This window comes from Lynx canadensis, chromosome B4 (genome assembly GCF_007474595.2).
Source record: "Lynx canadensis isolate LIC74 chromosome B4, mLynCan4.pri.v2, whole genome shotgun sequence".
Lineage (NCBI taxonomy): Eukaryota > Metazoa > Chordata > Mammalia > Carnivora > Felidae > Lynx > Lynx canadensis.
The window spans coordinates 35,932,748-35,952,173 of NC_044309.1; the positions used below are offsets into that span (position 1 = coordinate 35,932,748).

The 19,426-nt window shown below is 36.7% G+C and overlaps 1 protein-coding gene across 2 annotated transcripts in view; it reads right to left on the reverse strand.

Moving 5' to 3' along the window:
- ADIPOR2 (adiponectin receptor 2) overlaps positions 1–19,426 on the reverse strand; it is a 77,628-nt gene that overhangs the window by 42,131 nt on the left and 16,071 nt on the right. The gene's annotated exons all lie outside the window — the stretch shown is intronic.

Below are 19,426 nucleotides of genomic sequence, written 5' to 3' on the forward strand. Positions count from 1 at the left end.
TACATAGTATAGCCTATTCATCACATACAGCTCTCTTAAGCCAGACCTTTATACAGATAGAAATCACCAAAAATGATCAATTTTTAGTTTTAACAATTCAAAATAACACCTACCAATAACAGTATGTGGATATCTGAGTTAGATGTTTCACAGAATTTGAGCTATTGCCTGCCAATGCCACTTGACAAATTTGGGGCTGTCATAAATCTCTTTTCACAAGCAGTATTTTTTAATGATTCTCTAAGAGCTGTACTTTGCAAATGCCTTTAGAATTGCTATAATCTCTAGGGGAGGAGTCAACATGGTGGAGAAGTAGGGGGACCCAAAGTTCCCTCATCCCTCAAACACAGCAGTATTAAGGCCAGAAGACTGGGAATTCCAGGAATCTGGGCTACAGTGACAGAAACATCTCCAGGGACCCATGGGACAACTAGGCAGGCTATAGGTGTGTGATTGCAAACTAGGAGAGATAAAACGGGTGGCACAGGCACAGACGGGAGGTTTCCCCTCGGTGGAAAGACAAAAGGAAGAGAAAGGGAGGCTGTGGAAACGTAGGACTGTATTTGGACAAGAGAAAAACCACAGACCTGGGAACAGAAAAAAAAGAAGGAACCAATTTCTACCTCATTCTAGGGTGGCAGGGCTTTCTCCAGACTGGAGCCACCCTGTGCACGCACCTGGGGAGGAGGGGAGCCAGCCCCAGTCTCCGTAGCCAGCTCAGAGGCACAGTCAGAGACAACAATCCTCTCCCTTGAATGCTGTGGGAAGAAGGCAAAAAGCCATTCCAAGAACAAAAGACTCTGCAGGTTCCTGCCAGCCAGAGGCCCCTTACCAGCTGAGCAGAGTAGTGCTACCCCAGAACTGGGGCGCAGAGCAGGATCCTTTAAGACGTTCAACAAACCTGCTCACTCATGCCCGCCTAGCACTGTGAGGAGCCAGAGGCCCTTTGTTGGCTTCTGGAGTGGCACTTCCCCGGAACCAGGGCACTTGGAGCGGGATCCTTTAAGATATCAGGGTTTGAATCCCAGCCAAGCACTTTGGAGGTGCAGGAGACTGTGGAGCACACTTGCCCAGCACAGTGAGGATGGCCTGAACAGAGTGGTTTGGGACACCCGGTCCAGGGGGAAAGAGACTGGGATATCGCCATTTTTCTCCCCATCACCAACAAGGTGGGGCTTCAGGGAACGGATGAGGGGCCCACAGTGGAGGCGGGACCACCTACACCAAACCACACCCCTCTGGGCCTGGTAACTGCATGTCTACCTGAGCAAGATTGACAATGACCAGACCAGACAGACCCTCCTCCAGACCAGCACTGCCACCAGTTCCAAGGCACCATCAGATACCAGTCCAGCATTTTTGCATTTTCTGATTTGATTCTTGCAATTCTTATTTTATATATACATATAAAATAATATGTATCTTTTTCCTTCTTCCTTTTCTTCTGCTTATTCCTTCCCCTCTCTATTCTGGTTACTAAGGTTATTGAGTTGTTTAAGCAGACATTTTTAATCTATTCTTTTTACACCTCTTCTGTATCTCCTTCTTTATTTTCCTCTCTCTCTCTCTCTCTCTCTCTCTCTCTCTCTCTCTCTGGATTAAGCTGTATAGTTTCTCTGATTCTCTGCCTGGTCAATTTTTTTGTTTGTTTGTTTTCTTTTTCCCTACCCGTCATTTCTCTTTTTGTATGGGATAGCCTTCTTCTACCATACCCCCCTTTTTCTTTTTTTTAAATTTTTTCCAGGGCTACTTCGATGAACAAATCAAAGCTTACCTGGTGGAAGGCCCAAACCACCACTACAAGTAGGAAGATAAAGCACCCAGAGTCACAACAACAGACAGCACGTAACACACTCCAAAAACACCTCCTAAAGGACCAGGTCCTGGATAGTGTATGACCCCATTTTAATATAATAGTGCTTCCAGGTGTAGGACACATAGCAAGTTTTTAAAACACATAAGGTACAGAAAACTACCCAAAATGAAAAAATGGAAGAATTCTCCTCAAAAGAAATTCTAGGAAGAAATGACAAGAGAGGAAGAAATGACAGCTAGAGATTTTAGATTAATAGTCATAAGATTAATAGCTGGGCTTGAAAAAAGTGTAGAAGACAGCAGAGAATCTACTGCTGCAGAGATCAAGGAACTAAGGAATAGTCACAATGAATTCAGAAATGCTGTAAATGAGGTTCAAAATAAACCAGACGCAGTGACATCAAGGATGGAGAAAGCAGAGGGGAGAATAAGTGAAATAGAAGATAAAATTATGGAAAACGATGAAGCCGAGATAAGAAAATACCACACCACAAGGGGAGAATTAGAGAACGAAGTGATTCAATGAAACGTAGTAATATCCATATCATAAGAATTCCAAAAGAAGAGCAAGAAAAGGGGGCAAAAGGTTTATTTGAACACAATTATAGCTGAGAACGTCTCTAATTTGGGGAAGGAGGCAGACATCCATATCCAGGAGGCACAAAGAACTCCCTTCAGATTTAACAAGAATAAGTCTTCTCCAAGGCATTTCATAGTGAAATTGGCAAAATACAAAGATAAAAAGGTAATTCTGAAAGCAGGCAGACACAAACAGCCCTTAATCTACAAGAGTAGACACATAAGGGTAGTAGCAGACCTGTCCACTGAAACTTGGCAGGCCAGAAGGGAGGGGCAGGAAATATTCAATGTGCTGAATAGGAAAAATATGCAGCCAAGAATCCTTTATTCCGCAAAGCTGTTATTCAGTATAGACGGAGAGATAAAGGTTCCTAGACAAAAAATTAAGGAGTTCATGACCACTAAACCAGCCCTGCAAGAGATCCTAATGGGGACTCTGTGAGTGGAATGCTACAAAGACCACAAGGGACCAGAGACATCACCACAAGCATTAAACCTACAGATAACACAATGACTCTAAATCCATATCTTTCAATAATGCTGAATGTAAATGAACTAAATGCTGCAATCAAAAGATACAGGGTATCAGAATGGATAAAAAAAAAAACAAGATCCATCTATATGCTATCTATGAGAGACTCATTTTAGACCTGAAAACACCTTCAGATTGAAAGTGAGAAGATGGAGAACCATTATCATGCTACTGGAAGTCAAAACAAAGCTGGAGTAGCCATACTTAGACAAACTAGATTTTAAACTAAAGACTGTAACAAGAGATGAAAAAGGGCATTATATCATAATTACAGGGTCTATCCATCAAGATAAGCCAACAATCACAAATGTTTACACCCCCAACTTGGAGGCACCCAAATATATAAATCAATTAATCACAAACATAAGCAGTCTTATTGATAAGAATACTGTAATTGCAGGGGACCTTAATACTCCACTTACAACAATGGACAGATCATCTAGGTAGAAAATCAATAAAGAAATAATGGCCTTGAATGATACACTGGACCAGATGGATTTGACAGATATATTAAGAACTATTCACCCAAAAGCAGAATACACACTCTTCTCAAGTGTACATGGAACATCCTCCAAGATAGATCATATACTGGGTTACAAAATAGCCCTCAATAAATATAAAAGAATTGAGATCATACCATGCATATTTTCAGATCACAATGCTATGAAACTTAAAATCAACCACAAGAAAAAATTTGGAAAACCCCCAAATGCATGGAGGTTAAAGAACATTTCTTCAGAAAAAGAACCAGGCAATTAAAGAAGAAATTTAAAAATATACGAAAGCAAATGAAAATGAAAACATGACAGTCCAAAGGCAGTCTTAAGGGGAAAATACATTGCCATCCAGGCCTATCTCAAGAAACAAGAAAAATCTCAAACACAAAATCTAACCATACACCTAAAGGAACTAGAAGCACAACAGCAAAGAAACCCCAAAGCCAGCAGAAGAAGAGAAATAATAAAGATTAGAGCAGAAATAAACAATATAGAATTAAAAAAAAAAAAAAACAGCAGAACGGATCAATGAATTTAAGAGCTGGTTTTTTGGAAAAATAAACAAAACTGATAAACCCCTAGCCAGAATTCTCAAAAAGAAAAGAGAACCCAAATAGATGAAATCACGAATGAAAGAGGAGCGATCACAACCAACACCACAGAAATACAATTATTAGAGAATACTATGAAAAAGCATGCCAACAAACTGGACAACCTGGAAGAAATGGACAAATTCCTAGACGCCCACACACTACCAAAACTCAAACAGGAAGAAATAGAAAATTTGAAAAGACCCATAACCAACAAAGAAATTCAATCAGTTATCAAAAATCTCCCAACAAATAAAAGTCCTGGGATGACTTCCCAGGGGAATTCTACCAGACATTTAAAGCAGAGTTAAATCTCTATCTTCTCAAGCTGTTCCAAAAAACAGAAACGGAAGGAAAGCTTCCAGACTCATTCTATGAAGCCAGCATTACAGTGATTCCCAAACCAGAGAACCCACTAAAAAGGACAATTACAGGCCAATATCACTCAGGAACATGGATGAAAAAATTCTCAACAAGATACTTGCAAATCGAACTCAACAGTATATTAAAAGAATTATTCACCATGATCAAGTGGGATTCATTCCTGGGCTGCAGGGCTGGTTCAATACTTGCAAATCAATCCATGTGATACATCACATTAATAGAATAAAGGATAAGAACCATATGATCCTATCAACAGGTGCAGAAAAAGCATCTGACAACATACAGCATCCTTTCTTAATAAAAACCCTCAAGAAAATCGGGATAGAAGGAACATATATCATAAAAAGCCCATGAAAAGCCCATAGCCAATATCATCCTCAGTGTGGAAAACCAGAGTTTTCCCCAAGATCAGGAACATGACAGGAACACGGCAGGAATGCACTCTCACCACTGTTGTTTAACATAGTGTTGGAAGTCCTAGCCTCAGCAGACAACAGAATGAAATAAAGGGTATCCAAATTGGCAAAGAAGTCAAACTTTCACTTTTCGCAGATGACATGATACTCTACATGGAAAACCCATAAGACTCCACCAAAAAGCTGCTAGAACTGATACGTGAATTCAGCAAAGTCACAGGATACAAAATCAATGTACAGAAATCAGCTGCATTTCTATACATCAACAATAAAGCAACAGAAAGAGAAATCAAGAAATTGAGCCGATTTACAATTGCACCAAGAACCATAAAATACCTAGGAATAAACCTAACCAAAGATGTAGAAGATCTGTATGCTGAAAACTATAGAAAACTTATGAAAGAAACTGAAGACACAAAGAAATGGAAAAACATTCCATGCTCATAGATTGGGAGAACAAATATAGTTAAAATGTCAATACTACCCAAAGCAATCTACACATTCATCCCAACCAAAATTGCACCAGCATTCTTCTCAAAGCTACAACAAACAATTGTAAAATTTATATGGAACCACAAAAGACCCCGAATAGCCAAAGTAATGTTGAAAAAGAAAACTAAAGCAGAGGCATCACAATCCCAGGCTTTAGCCTCTACTACAAAGCTGTAATCATCAAGACAGTACGGTATTGGCACAAAACAGACACATAGACCAATGGAATAGAACAGAGAACCCAGAACTGGACCTACAAATACATGCCCAACTAATCTTTGACAAAGCAGGAAAGAGTATCCAATGGAATAAAGACAGTCTCTTCAGCAAATGGTGCTGGAAGAACTGGACAGCAACATGCAGAAGAATGAAACTGGACCACTTTCTTACACCATACACAAAAACAAACTCAAAATGGATGAAAGACCTAAATGTGAGACAGGAAACCATCAAAACCCTAGAAGAGAAAACAGGCAACAACTTCTTTGACCTCAACCGCAGCAACTTCTTACTCAACCCGTCTCTGAAGGCAGGAGAAATAAAAGCAAAAATTAACTATTGGGACCCCCTCAAGATAAAAAGCTTCTGCACTGCAAAGGAAACAATCAACAAAACTAAAAGATAACCGACAGAATGGAAGAAGGTATTTGCAAATGACTTACGGATAAAGGGTTAGTATCCAAAATCTATAAAGAACTTATCAAACTAAACACATGAAAAATAATTCAGTGAAGAAGTGGGAAGAATACATGAATAGACACTTTTCCAAAGAAGACATCCAGATGGCCAACAGACACAAGAAAAGATGCTTAACATCACTCATCATCAGCGAAATACAAATCAAAACCACAATGAGATACCACCTCACACCTGTCAGAGTGGCTAAAATTAACTCAGGAAACAACAGATGGTGGCAAGGATGCACAGAGAGGATCTCTTTTGCACTACTGGTGGGAACACAAACTGGTGCAGCCTCTCTGGAAAAGTGTGGAGGTTCCTCAAAAAATTAAAAATAGAACTATCCTATGACCTAGGCAATTGCACTACTAGAAATTTATCCAAAAGATACAGGAGTGCTAATTCATAGGGCCATTTATACCCCAATATTAATAGCAGCACTTTCAACAATAACCAAATCATGGAAAGAGCCCAAATGTCCATCAACTGATGAATGGATAAAGAAGATGTGGTTTATATATACAATGGAATACTACTTGGCAAAGAGAAAGAATGAAATCCTGCCATTTGCAATGACACGAATGGAACTGGAAGGTATTATGCTAAGTGAAGCAAGTCGTCAGAGAAAGAGATATCATATGTTTTCACTCATAGGTGGAACTTGAGAAAATTAACAGAACACCATGGGGGAAGGTAAGGGGAAAAAATTGTTTCAAACAGAGAGGGAGGCAAACACATAAAAGACTCTTAAATACAGAGAACAAACTGAGAGTTGGTGGGGGGGGGACAGAGCAGAGATGGAAATGAGTGACGGGCACTGAGGAGGGCACTTGTTGGGATGAGCACTGGATGTTGTATGTAAGCAATAAAGCACGGGAATCTACCCCCGAAACCAAGAGCACACTGTATACAATGTATGTTAGCTAACTTGACAATAAATATTTAAAAAAAAAAAAAAAGGAAAGAAAGAATTGCTACAATCTCCCTGAATAAGAAAGTAACACAACTAAACCCTTCAATTCCCTACTTTTCATAAGGAAAATAAAACAAAACTTGGTGGTCTTGAGATAAAGAAGGCTGCTATCATATTAACCTTACTTTTGTACATTCCATTCAGAACCTCGAATTACTAAATGCTTTCTTCTAGTAGGTGCCTATCTTATGGCTGGGGGACCTAAGCCTCAGAGGTAGAGATCTAACAACGGAAGTAAGTAGCAAAAATCAGATCCAGATCTCACAACTGACCCCCAATGAGTTCAAATTCTTGGTATTAGAATGTTTCAATTCTCAAAAAGACCATCTTAATCTATTAAAGCTCATCTTTACCTATCATTATGTTATATACCATACCTACTTTCACCTAAGGGCTGTTCCACTTTAAAAACATTTACCTTGGAATAAAGAGCTCTATCTCTAAAGAAAATCACTTAATGGCATTCATGGTCATTCCCTTAAACCTGACATTTATTATTTTATAAGACTCTCCAAGGCTTTTTAGTTCCAGACAGGTTATTTGTCCCAAAGGTACACTTTCTGGCAAAGTATGAATGCCCTACAAGTTTTCTAGTGATTCCTAGCCTGTCAGTTGGCCACTGAATTAAATAAACCAAACCACTGTTTATTAACCTTATATTTTCCTGCTTAATGATTTAAGGCTTTACCTTTCTAAGTTATACTCTTCAACTTGCTGATTCAACAATCAACTTGCTAATACTATAGATTTACTTGCCTTAGAGGATAGTATTACACAACATTATTGCTAAAGATATTCCTCCCTTATCTCAAATCACCATATCCAATCCATTAGCAAATGGTATAGATTTTACCTCCAAAATACCTCTCAAATTATTTCCATTTCTTTTCCTTTCCTCTCTGTCACACTTCTTAAGCCAGGTTATCCAGTATTCTCTGACCAAGAATACTTTGGATAGGGGCACCCAGGTGGCTCAGTTCATTAAGTATCCGACTCCTGATTTCAGCTCAGGTCATGATCTCAGGGTTCATGAGTTCAAGCCCCGCACTGGTCTCTGTGCTGACAGCACAGAGCCTGCTTGGAATTCTCTCTCTTCCTTTCTCTCTGGCCCTTTCCCACTCACGCTCACTCACTCTCAAAATAAATAAACTTAAGAAAATAAAATTTAATTTGAAAAAAAAAAGCATACTTTTGATAATCCCCTAATGGGTCTCCCTGTCTTATACCTACAGTCCTCTATACAATGGCCAAAGTGCTCTTTCAAACAGAAAAATCATACCAATTATCCCACTAAAATCCTTCCAGTACATTTTATTCCTTGTGCAAAGGAAAACCAAAATCTTTTCCATAATCTCCACAAGGTCCTTCATGATTTTGCCCCTGTCAATCTCTCCAATTTAACTCATAAAGCTCACTCATCGGTTCACTTACTCTTTTAATCCTTGTCTATACCAATCTTGATCATCATCAGGACCTGGAAAAAGACCTGATCCCTAGAGTCACCTTTTGTAAAAACTCTTACATGACCATTCTTACCTAACACAGCATTACCCCATCCTCTATACCAGTCACTGATAGCACTTTACACTGTTTAATTTCCTTCATAGCACTTCCCACTCTCAAATCATATTTTTACTTGTTCCCTTTTTTATTATCTATCTTGCCCCACTAAACCATCAGTTCCAAAAGTGTTAAACCTGGTCTGTCCTGTTCACCACATGTATCTCTAACAGTGTCTGTCATATAGTACACCCTCAAAATTTATTTCTCTTTCAACTCAATTACTGCCCCTTCCCAAAAGAAGCCTTTATGGAAGTTATTTTCCCCACCAAAAAAAAAAAAAGAATTTTTATGGCAGTATAAAATTAAACAAGAAATCTTGAAGAGAATCTCTTTCAAAAAATGTTATTCTTTAAAACAAGTGACCTACCCCCAAATATATTTGAGATGGGTTTTTTATTGTTACTAATTAATGTAACTATTTATTCTTATTTTTAAGAAAAATATTCCTTTGCTCTTAAAAGGAATATAAATCTGAAGAGTTAAATAGAGAAAAAAATCCATGAAAATGGCTTCATCATTCAACACAGAAGAAAATCTTGTCTCTTAAATGTACCCACTCCATTAATAAGCATGCTTATGAAGCTGCCAGATAGTTTTGAGTAGCAGAGTTTATCCACCCTCAAAAGGTGATGGCGGGAAAAAAGGAGAAACCAGCATAACTAGCAATTTGAGATAAGATGGTTTCTGCTGGCTGGAGAATTCACCTAATATAGTATTTTATTCTTTTAGGTTCTGGAATTCTTCCAGACACACTTTAAACAAAAACAGTAAGAGAGGGAGGAAAATACAAACTCCCTAGGCAGGGGGATAAAGGGTTGTTTTGTTTTCTCTAAAACAAGAAATGACAGAATTGGAGCTTTATTGGCTGACATGACAAATTAAATACAATTTGTAAATAAAACAAAGTAATAAAACTCATCAAGGAGTGCCCATAAGGGAATAACACATTAAAATCAAGTAGTGATAATATTCTAACATTTACTTCCACCACTGAATAGGATAAAAAAAAAAAAAATTTAAGTGAATTTGACACCTGAAAACTCTAATAAGACACTGACCAAATCTTAAATTCCAAGTATGAATATGGAAAAGTGTTGGAGTAATGCTGTCTTTAAAAGTCAGTATAACAAACCGTGTTTTTTGCATTATAGGAAAACTAATCACTCACTGACTTCTTTAAGGACCCATACTTCTATTTGGTAAACTTGGAAATTATTATAACTAATACCATGAAGACAACTAGGTACCAACTCTAGAGGGAATGGACTAATTTTGAAACAATTCAGCAGAAAACCTAAAGCCTGGTAACAAACATACATTTTCTATATGACAAATTATTAATACTCTTTGCTTAAAAAAAAAAATTCCCAAGTATCTTGGGTACTCTCTTTAAAAACAAAAACAAATACAACTTCAACTATGAAAAGCACACTGAAATATACTTAAACGATCTGTCTGAAGAACAAGTATTTAGACATTGAATATCTAACAAAAGGAGACCACCATTTCAAACAGAAATAAATATACATTATTTAATATAAACATATGTTGTCAAGTATCCTTTATCTGATTTATTCTTCATAACCACTGTAAAGATTCAATACTTCCCATCTACAGCTGAGGAATCTGAGGCTCAGACAGGTTGAGCAGGTAACTCAAAGCCTCACAGCTGACAAATGGAAAAAGAGAGTTCAAACTCAGGTGTTTCACACTTTCCAGTCAGCCATGATGCTCTAAGTGGAAATGAAAATAGACCAACAATATGCACAGTAACTCTGACCAAATTTTTTGTGCCAAAAATAGGGTGCAAGGTTTAACTAGAAATATATTTTCCTGATTTTAAGTTTATTTAGTTATTTTGAAAGAAAGAGAAAGCACACATGGGGGCAGGGTAGAGAGAGATGGAGAGAGAGAATCCCAAGCAGGCTCTGCGCTCAGCAAGGAGCCCAAGACAGGGCTTGATCTCACAAGTGTGAGATCACGACCTGAGCCGATATCAAGAGTCACACACTTAACCGAATGAACCACTCAGGTGCCTCTCTATTTTCCTAACTTTAAATTTCTATATTTGAAATGCAGCTCCAAAAAATCTAATTTAATAACCTACAAAAAAAATTTTTTTGATTCAGTAATTCTATTGATATTGATATTTAAAACTTGCAAAAAAAGAAGTTAATGCAGGTCTCAAGAGTCTAATTACTCTTAGGGCTATCTCCAAGAGCATGCTATCTCAAGGAAATCCTGTTTCCCCACCTATAAAAAGCAGTATTTGTGAAAAAAATCTTATTTAATTACACTAAATGCACATTTAGTGTTCTAAAGTAATCAAGAACAGAAGATACAGATAACAAACATTAATTTTTGAACAAAAAAAAAAAACCACAGTATCACCACTTTCTTAAGGGAAACCATTGAGAAGCTTAAAAGCTAAACAGTTAGACCTTAGAATTAAACATAACCTGGTATTACTCTTGTTTAGATAGCAATATAAACTGCAGTAAACCTCAAATCTACATAGAACAAGACCTGCAGACCTAGTTATATACCAAGAATTATCTAAAAAACAGCCATGACTCCTTGACCTAAAATCCTACTCTTTCAAATTTCTCTTTGAATCTGATACTAAAGCAATACAAAAACAGGAAAATCCATATGCACAAAGGTATTTATTTTGGGGAGAAAAAAAAGCAATTAACCATTCTTGTGTTTTTTTATTAGAATATTAAATAACATTTAGAAATGTATGAACAGTTTATTTATGGTATCTTAAAATTAAAGAACAAGATAAAATGCTTATCACAATTAGATAAAAATAAGCTTTACAACTATATAAAAATGTGTGTGTATAATACAAAAGTTTAAAAGGCAATTTACCAAAATGAGTTGAAAACTTACGTCCATGCAAAAAGCTACACAAATAGTTTATAGTAGCTTTATTCACAATTGCCAAAAGTTGTAGCAACCACATGTTCTTCAATAGGTGAATAAACTATGATACATCAATACAACAAAACATTACTCAATAAAAAAAAAAACAAGCTATTAAGTCATGCAAAGAAACTTACATAGAGGAAATTTTGCTAAATGGAAAGAAGCCATTCTAAAAGGCTACATACTATATGATTTCAAAGCTGACATTCTGAAAAAGGCAAAATTAGGGAGACAGTAAAAAGATGAGTGATTAACAGGAGTTCATGGGAAAGAGAGATGAATAGGTGGAGCACAGGACACTTTTAGGGCAGTGAAACTATCCTGTATGATCCTGTAATGGTGGATACATACACACATTTGTCACAACCCACACAAAAAATAAACCCACTGTAAACTGTGGAATTTAGTTAATATTAACATTTATATTGGCACATCAAACATAACAAACATACCATACTAATGAAAGATACTAATACTAGATGAAACTGGAGGAAATGAGAGGGTATATGGGAACTCTGTATTTTCCACTCAATTTTTCTAAAAACTTAAAATTGCTCGAAAAAAACACAAGGTACTAATTTTTTTAAAAAGAAACTTTGAGGGGCGCCTGGGTGGCGCAGTCGGTTAAGCGTCCGACTTCAGCCAGGTCACGATCTCGCGGTCCGTGAGTTCGAGCCCCGCCATCAGGCTCTGGGCTGATGGCTCGGAGCCTGGAGCCTGTTTCCGATTCTGTGTCTCCCTCTCTCTCTGCCCCTCCCCCGTTCATGCTCTGTCTCTCTCTGTCCCAAAAATAAATAAAAACGTTGAAAAAAAAATTTAAAAAAAAAAAAAAAGAAACTTTGACAGAAACAAATATAAAAAAACTAAAATCATTCAGATAGAGTAGTGGATTAATCAGTGATATTTTTTTCCTTTTAGAATTGGTTATTTTCATGTATTATATTTAGCAACACATAAGCCATGAAATATAATTCTAGCAATGTCTGAAGTAGCTGCCCAGTCCCCAAACAGAAATCAATTCACTCCTAGTTTTACCTACATAAAACTGCACACAAATTATCCATCTGTGATTTTTTTAATTGTCCTCAATTTGGAATTAAAAAAAAAAAAGTTGAGTGGCAGCTTTCAACTATTACACCACATATTGAGGGGTACAGGGGGAAGATGTGAGGAATCTATAATTTCAGTCACTTAGTGACTACGAATGACTAATGATTTCAATGGAAAGTGAAGAATTTGATGTGAACAGTAGGGACATATGCCTCCCTCAAATTTTTAAGACTTTAGAAGAAATGTCTTAAACTTAAACTTTTACTCATCTCTTACTTAGTTTATAATTACCACAAAATCATCCACAGACTACAACTCAACTGATGACAAGATACCACATAGTTATGATGAAAACCAACACTGAAAATAAATGTCCAACTTGGTCTATTACATTTTTCAAAGCTAGAGATTTATCTCAACACCACTTTAAAACTGTTTTCTATAGATAGGAATTTATACATCAATTTCTTAAAAGTTCAATATAAAGTCCAATCTAAATCATTGTAAACATTTCCAAAATCATTTTATTATCTGAGTTAACATGATCAGTTAAGTCATGCAAACATCACGAAAAATCTTACAATCTAATATGTTGCTTAAAAAGGAATCAACAGAGAGTGATATCAACAAGAAGGAACAGGAGTTTTCAGCACTCATTTCCCACGAAACAGCAATTTTGATAATTGCCCATGGACTAGAGTACCTTTGTGGGAACCCTGGAGTCCCAGAGAGGTCTCATAAGCTCTTTGGAGGAAAAAAATCTGCAAGTAAGTACACTGAAGAAAGTAAAAAGAACAGTTACAACTTCACCAATGGCATACTTTCCCTAAAGCAGCACAAATCAGTGCCAAGAAAGAATCCCTCCACCTGTGATTTCTACCACAGGGGAAAGTGAGAACAAAATGAGCACCCACTTCCCCAGATCTACAGGATGCTGCTCAGGGGCCCCTTCATTCTCATTCCACCCAGAACACTGAGACAAAGCAGGGAAGAGAAACAGGGCTCACAGCAACTAGGGCACAGAATTCAATAAAGTGCCATGGATGTTACTGACCACTCACAGGCTCCAGCAAGAGGCCTACCCACAAACCTCATAAGACACATTACCTGAAGATAACCCCAACTAGGCCCCATGTGCCCCCAGCACTCCATGTGCTCTTCCCCAATGAAACCAGCTCATGCAAAACACTGAAAATCATAGACAAAGCAATCACAGATGGCTGGCTCAACTCTCCTGGATTGAAAGATGGTACACGGCCTTCAAAACTTCAGGGCACTGCCCTAGGAAAAAATAAATGGGAGCCTTTCAGTATAAACAACAAAACTGCTTTTTAAGGAAACTCAGTGACCTACATGAGAGCACAGATAAACAACTCAATGAAATCAGAAAAAGACATAAAAACGAGAAGTTCAACAAAAATATAGAAATCACAAAAAATAATCAAACACTAATTCTGGGGCTGAAGAATACAATAAATAAAATGAAAACCGCAATAGAAAACTTCAAAAGCATATTCAATCAAACACAACAAAGAATCTCTGAGCTCAAACATGTCATTTCAAATTACTGAGTCAGAGAAGAAAAAAGAAAAACAAATGAAAAACAATGAAGAAAACTTACAGGAATTATGGGCTACCATCAAATGAACCAAAATACCCATAGTGGGAGTCCCAGAAAGAAAAGAGGGAGAAAAAAGGCAGAAAACTTATTTAAAGAAACAATGGCAGAGAGGTGCCTACGTGGCTCAGTTGGTTAAGCGTCCATCTCTTGACTTCGGCTCAGGTCACGATCTCACGGTTTGTGGGTTCAAGACTCCAAGTCAGGCTCTGCATGGACAGCGCAGAGTCAACTTTGGATTCTCTCTCTCTCCTCACTCTCTGCCCCTCTGCCATTCGTGCACATGCTCACACTCTCTCTCAAAATAAATAAATAAACTTTAAAAAAAATTAACGGAACAATGCCTGAAACTTCCCATATTATGGGAAGGATATAGACCTCTAGATACTTGAGGCTCAGAGGTCCCAAAATAGGACCAATCCTAAAATGATTACACAACAACACATTATAACCAAATCTCAAAAGTTAAAGACAAAATGAGAAGTTCGAAATCAGAAAGAGAAAAGCAACTCATGATATACAAGGAAACCTCCATAAGGCAATAAGCAGATTTCTCAGCAGAAACTCTGCAGGCCAAGAGAAAATGGGATGACATATTAAAAATGCTAAAAGAAAACAAAAACAAAAAACCATCTTCACCAACAATACCCAGCAAAACAGTCCTTCAGAAACAAATGAGAGATAAAGACTTTCCCAAACAAAAGCTGAGGGAGTTCTTCACCACCACACCTGCCTTACAAGAAATGCTAAAAAGAGTTCTTCAAACTGAAATGAAAGGATACTAATTAATAACATGAAAACATATGAAATTATAACACTCACTGGCAAAGGCAAGTATAGACTCAAATACAGAATACTCTAATAGTGTAATGATGTTGTGGGCATCACTTTTAACTTTAAAAGTTATAAAACAAAACTATTAAAAATAACTCTAGAAGCACCTGGGTGGCTCAGATGGTTAAGTGTCAATTATATTAATATGTAATATTAATATATATTAATATTAAGTATTATATATAATATATATATTATATATATAATATATAATATATAATATTAAAATATATATTACATATAATTATAATAACTGTTAATAATTACTTGACATTATGTTCAGTAAAATAAGCCAGACACAGATCAACAAATATCGCATGAGCTCACTTAACATTTGTCATCTAAAAAAGTCAAACTCAAAAAACAGAAAGAATGGTGGTTGCCAGGGGCTGGGTAGTACAGGACACAGAGAGAGGTTAATCAAAGGGTGCAAAGTTTCAGTTACACAGGATGAGTAAGTTCTGGAGATCTAATATACAACACGGTGATTACAGTTAATAATGTTGTATTGTATACTTGAATATTGTATACTTGAATACTTGTATACATACTTAACATTGTATATTAAGAGGGTAAATCTTAAGTGTTTTTACTAGACAGATAAGGGAGGGGGAGGTAACTGTCAGTTGATAGATGTGTCAATTACTGGACTGTGGTAACCACCTTACAAAATGTGTATGTGTGTATACATATAAATATAAAGCTAGAGGAGGGCAGAGAACAAATCTACATAGCAGGACTGGTCACAACGGGTGAAAAGCTGAAAGAACAGACGAATGGATAAACAAAATGTGGTATAATCATAATATGGATTATTCTTCAGCCATAAAAAGAAATGAAATTCTAATACATGCTATAACATGAACCAATGTTGTAAACATTATGCTATGTACTAAATAAACCAGACCAAACACAAAAGACAAATATTGTATGGTTCCACTTTCATGAGGTTACTGGAATAGGCAAATTCACAGAGACTGCAAGTAAAACAGAAGTTACCAGAAGGAATGGAAAGGAAGGAGTAGGAGTTATTAATTGGTACATATTTTTTTTAGGATGATGAAAAAGTTCTGGAAATGGTGGGGATGGTTACACAACATGTAAATGTATTTAATGAATTGTACACTTAAAAAAGGGTTAAAATGGGGACATGTGGGTGGCTCAGTCAGTGTAGCATCCGACTCAACTTTAGCTCAGGTCATGATCTCACGATTCAGGAAATCAAGCACTGCTTTGGGCTCTGCGCTGACCTGTAGAGCCTGCTTGCAATTCTCTCTTTCCCTCTCTCTGCCCCTCCCCCAACTCGTGCTCACTTTCTCCCTCTGTCTCAAAGTAAACATTTTTTTAATGGTTAAAATGTAAATTTTATTTTTTTTCACAATAAAAAAAAAAAGTAATGAAGTACTGACACATGCTACAACATTTCTCCCAAAAACAATGTTCAAGGTTTTATAGAGGGGGTTTGCCAATCACAATAGATGAAAAGTATTCTGTGCAAAAAGCATATGCAAACAAGAATAGTAAGGTCTATTCAAAAATTAGAGGACAAGGGACAGATTCAAGATATACTCAGTAGAGAAATATCAACACTGGATGACTGATTAAATGAGGGTCAATGAAGAATACAAAGACATTAGATGACTCAGGTTTTTTGCTTAGGCAGTTAAGTGTATTTAGAGAATACCATTCATTGAGATGAAGGGATGTTAAAGGGGAAAGTAATGAATTTGTTTTTGGAAATGAAGTTTGAAGTAACAAATATTCAGCTGATATCAGGAAGCACAAATTAAGAAAAGAGAATAAGCTTGAAAATAGTACTGGGTGTTACCAGTAACAAAAGTGATCTAACATAGTTACCAGCCTAACAACAGTGGCCAAAATCCTTTAAAAAGAAGTGAGGGACAAAAATGAAAGTGAAGAATCTAGGAGAATACCAAATATTACATGATGGACTGGAACCTAGATCTCTTGACTCCCAGGCAAATGTACTAACACCAGGTTGCCTTTCTAATGGAAAAGCAATGGAAAATTTTAAATTCCCACTTCATAGACTTCACTTTCCCTTCAAATAATACTGCATAAAGTTATTACACTGCTTAAAAACACCGAGGTTACTTACATGTACCTCAAAAGCAATTTTTTCTACCTGAAGAAATTGCTAACTTAATTGTTTGACACTTCAGGTCTAGAAATATAACTCTATTCTAGGAAATGTATTTTTTAAAAAACAATAGTTTGCATGTTGCATAAGGGCAAGGATTCCTGTTTTGTTCACTGCTGAAACACAAATTGCAAGATATACAGGAGACATTCAATATAGGTTTCTTGAATGAACGAATAAATGTCCCATTCTCTAGGGGGACAAATGCAAAAAAGAAAAGGATTTAAAATTATTTATATTTAATCATAAGTTGGGCTTGTTATTAGATATCAGTACGATTAGTATTACTTCACCTATTTTGTGATTTTGACTTTTATGTTGCCCTCAATTTTAAAAACAGGCAAGATGTGGAAAACAGTATGGTAGTTCCCTCAAAAAAATTAAAAATAGAATCACTATATGATCTAGCGATTCTATTTCTGGGTATACACTCAAAAGTATTCAAAGCAGGGTCCAGGAGAGACATTTATACATTCATATTCATAACAGCGTTACTTATAACAGCTAACACATGGAAGCAACCCAAGTGTCTTATCAATGAATGAATCAATAATATAGTCTATACATATAAAATACTACTTAGCCTCAAAAAGGAAGGAAATTCTGACACACACTACAACCTGGATGAACTGTGGCATTTTGCTAAGTGAAATAAGCCAATCACAAAGAACAAATGCTACATGATTCTACTTGTATGAGAGAACTTATTAAAGTAGCCAAAATCACAGAGAGAGAAAGTAGAATGATGGTATCCAGGGTTTGGGGGGTGGGGGGGGACAGAGAATTACTGCTTAATTTATAGTTTCCATTTTGTAAGATGAAAAGAATTCTATAGATAAATGGCTGCACAAAATGCACAACATGACTGCACATTTTTAAAATGTGTAGTAAAAAAGACAGTAAATTTTATATACATTTTACAATTTTTTAATTAGGGAGAAAAAAAAATCCCAAAAAGTAATACACTGTATGATTCCATTTTTATGACATCCTTGAAATAACAAAAATACAGAAATGGAGAACAGACTAGTGGTTGTCAGGACTTAAGGCAGGCATAGGAGTGAGAAGTGGATACGGTCATAAAAGGTCACCATGAAAGATCCTTGGGGTAACAGAATTGTTCTGTATCTTGGGGCGCCTAGGGGGCTCAGTCAAGCGGCTGACTGTTGATTTTGGCTCAGGTCATGATCTCACAGTCGAAAGATCAAGCCCCATGTGGGGCTTTGCGTTCAGCGTGGAGCCTGCTTAAGATTCTTTCTCTGCCCCCTCCCTGCTCTGTAAACTAAATTTCAAAATTAAAAAAAAAAAAAAAATTGTCCTGTATCTTAAAAATGTCAGTATCATAAAAAGAAAAAACAATGTCAGTATCATGATTACAATATTACACTAGATATAGTTTTGTAAGATTTTAGCAGTGGGAGAAACTAGGCAAAGTGTATGGGGATCTCTGTATCATATCTTCATCTGCACATGTACCTACAATTATCTCCAACAGAAAAGTTTAATTCAAAAAAAAAGAGAGAAAGCAGGCAAGTCCAGCTCCACAGTTTTATACATAATACTCCACACCAGAAATTTCAATGCAAGGAGTGGAAAATCATGCACATAGTTTCCGATAAAAATACATACCACAATGCTAATAGCACCTCGGTAGTAATTTCTAAAAAAAAATCTCATCAATACATTTCACCAAATAATGGCGACCATAATGATAATAAAAACAAGAGTAACAGATTCCTCAAAAGTTCCTCAAAAAGGTAAACAGAATTACTGTGATTCAGCAATTCCACTCCTGGACATATACTAAAAATTGAAAACAAAAATTCAAATAGATACTTGTATACCAATACTCCCAATAGACAAAACATGGAAACTCTACTAGCATCCATGGACAATGAATGGATAAACAAAATGTAATATAAACACGTAATGAAATGGGGTGCCTGGGTGGCTCAGTCGGTTAAGCGTCCGACTTCCGCTCAGGTCATGATCTCCAGGTTCCCGAATTCAAGCCCCATGTCGGGATCTGTGCTGACAGCTTGGAGCAAGGAGCCTGCTTCGGATTCTGTGTCTCCCTCTCTCTCTGCCCCTCCCCCATGCGTACTCTCTTCCTCTCTCTCTCTCCTTCTCAAAAATAAAACATTAAAAATTTTTTAAAAACATACAATGAAATATTAAGCTATTAATAAATAACAAAAGAGGATTAAGTTTGGATTCATGGTACAATTGACAGAACACAGATTATCAGGGCTAGTGAGAGGGGGTAATGGCGAGTTATTGCTAATGGTTAGTTTTTGTTTTAGGTGATTCAAA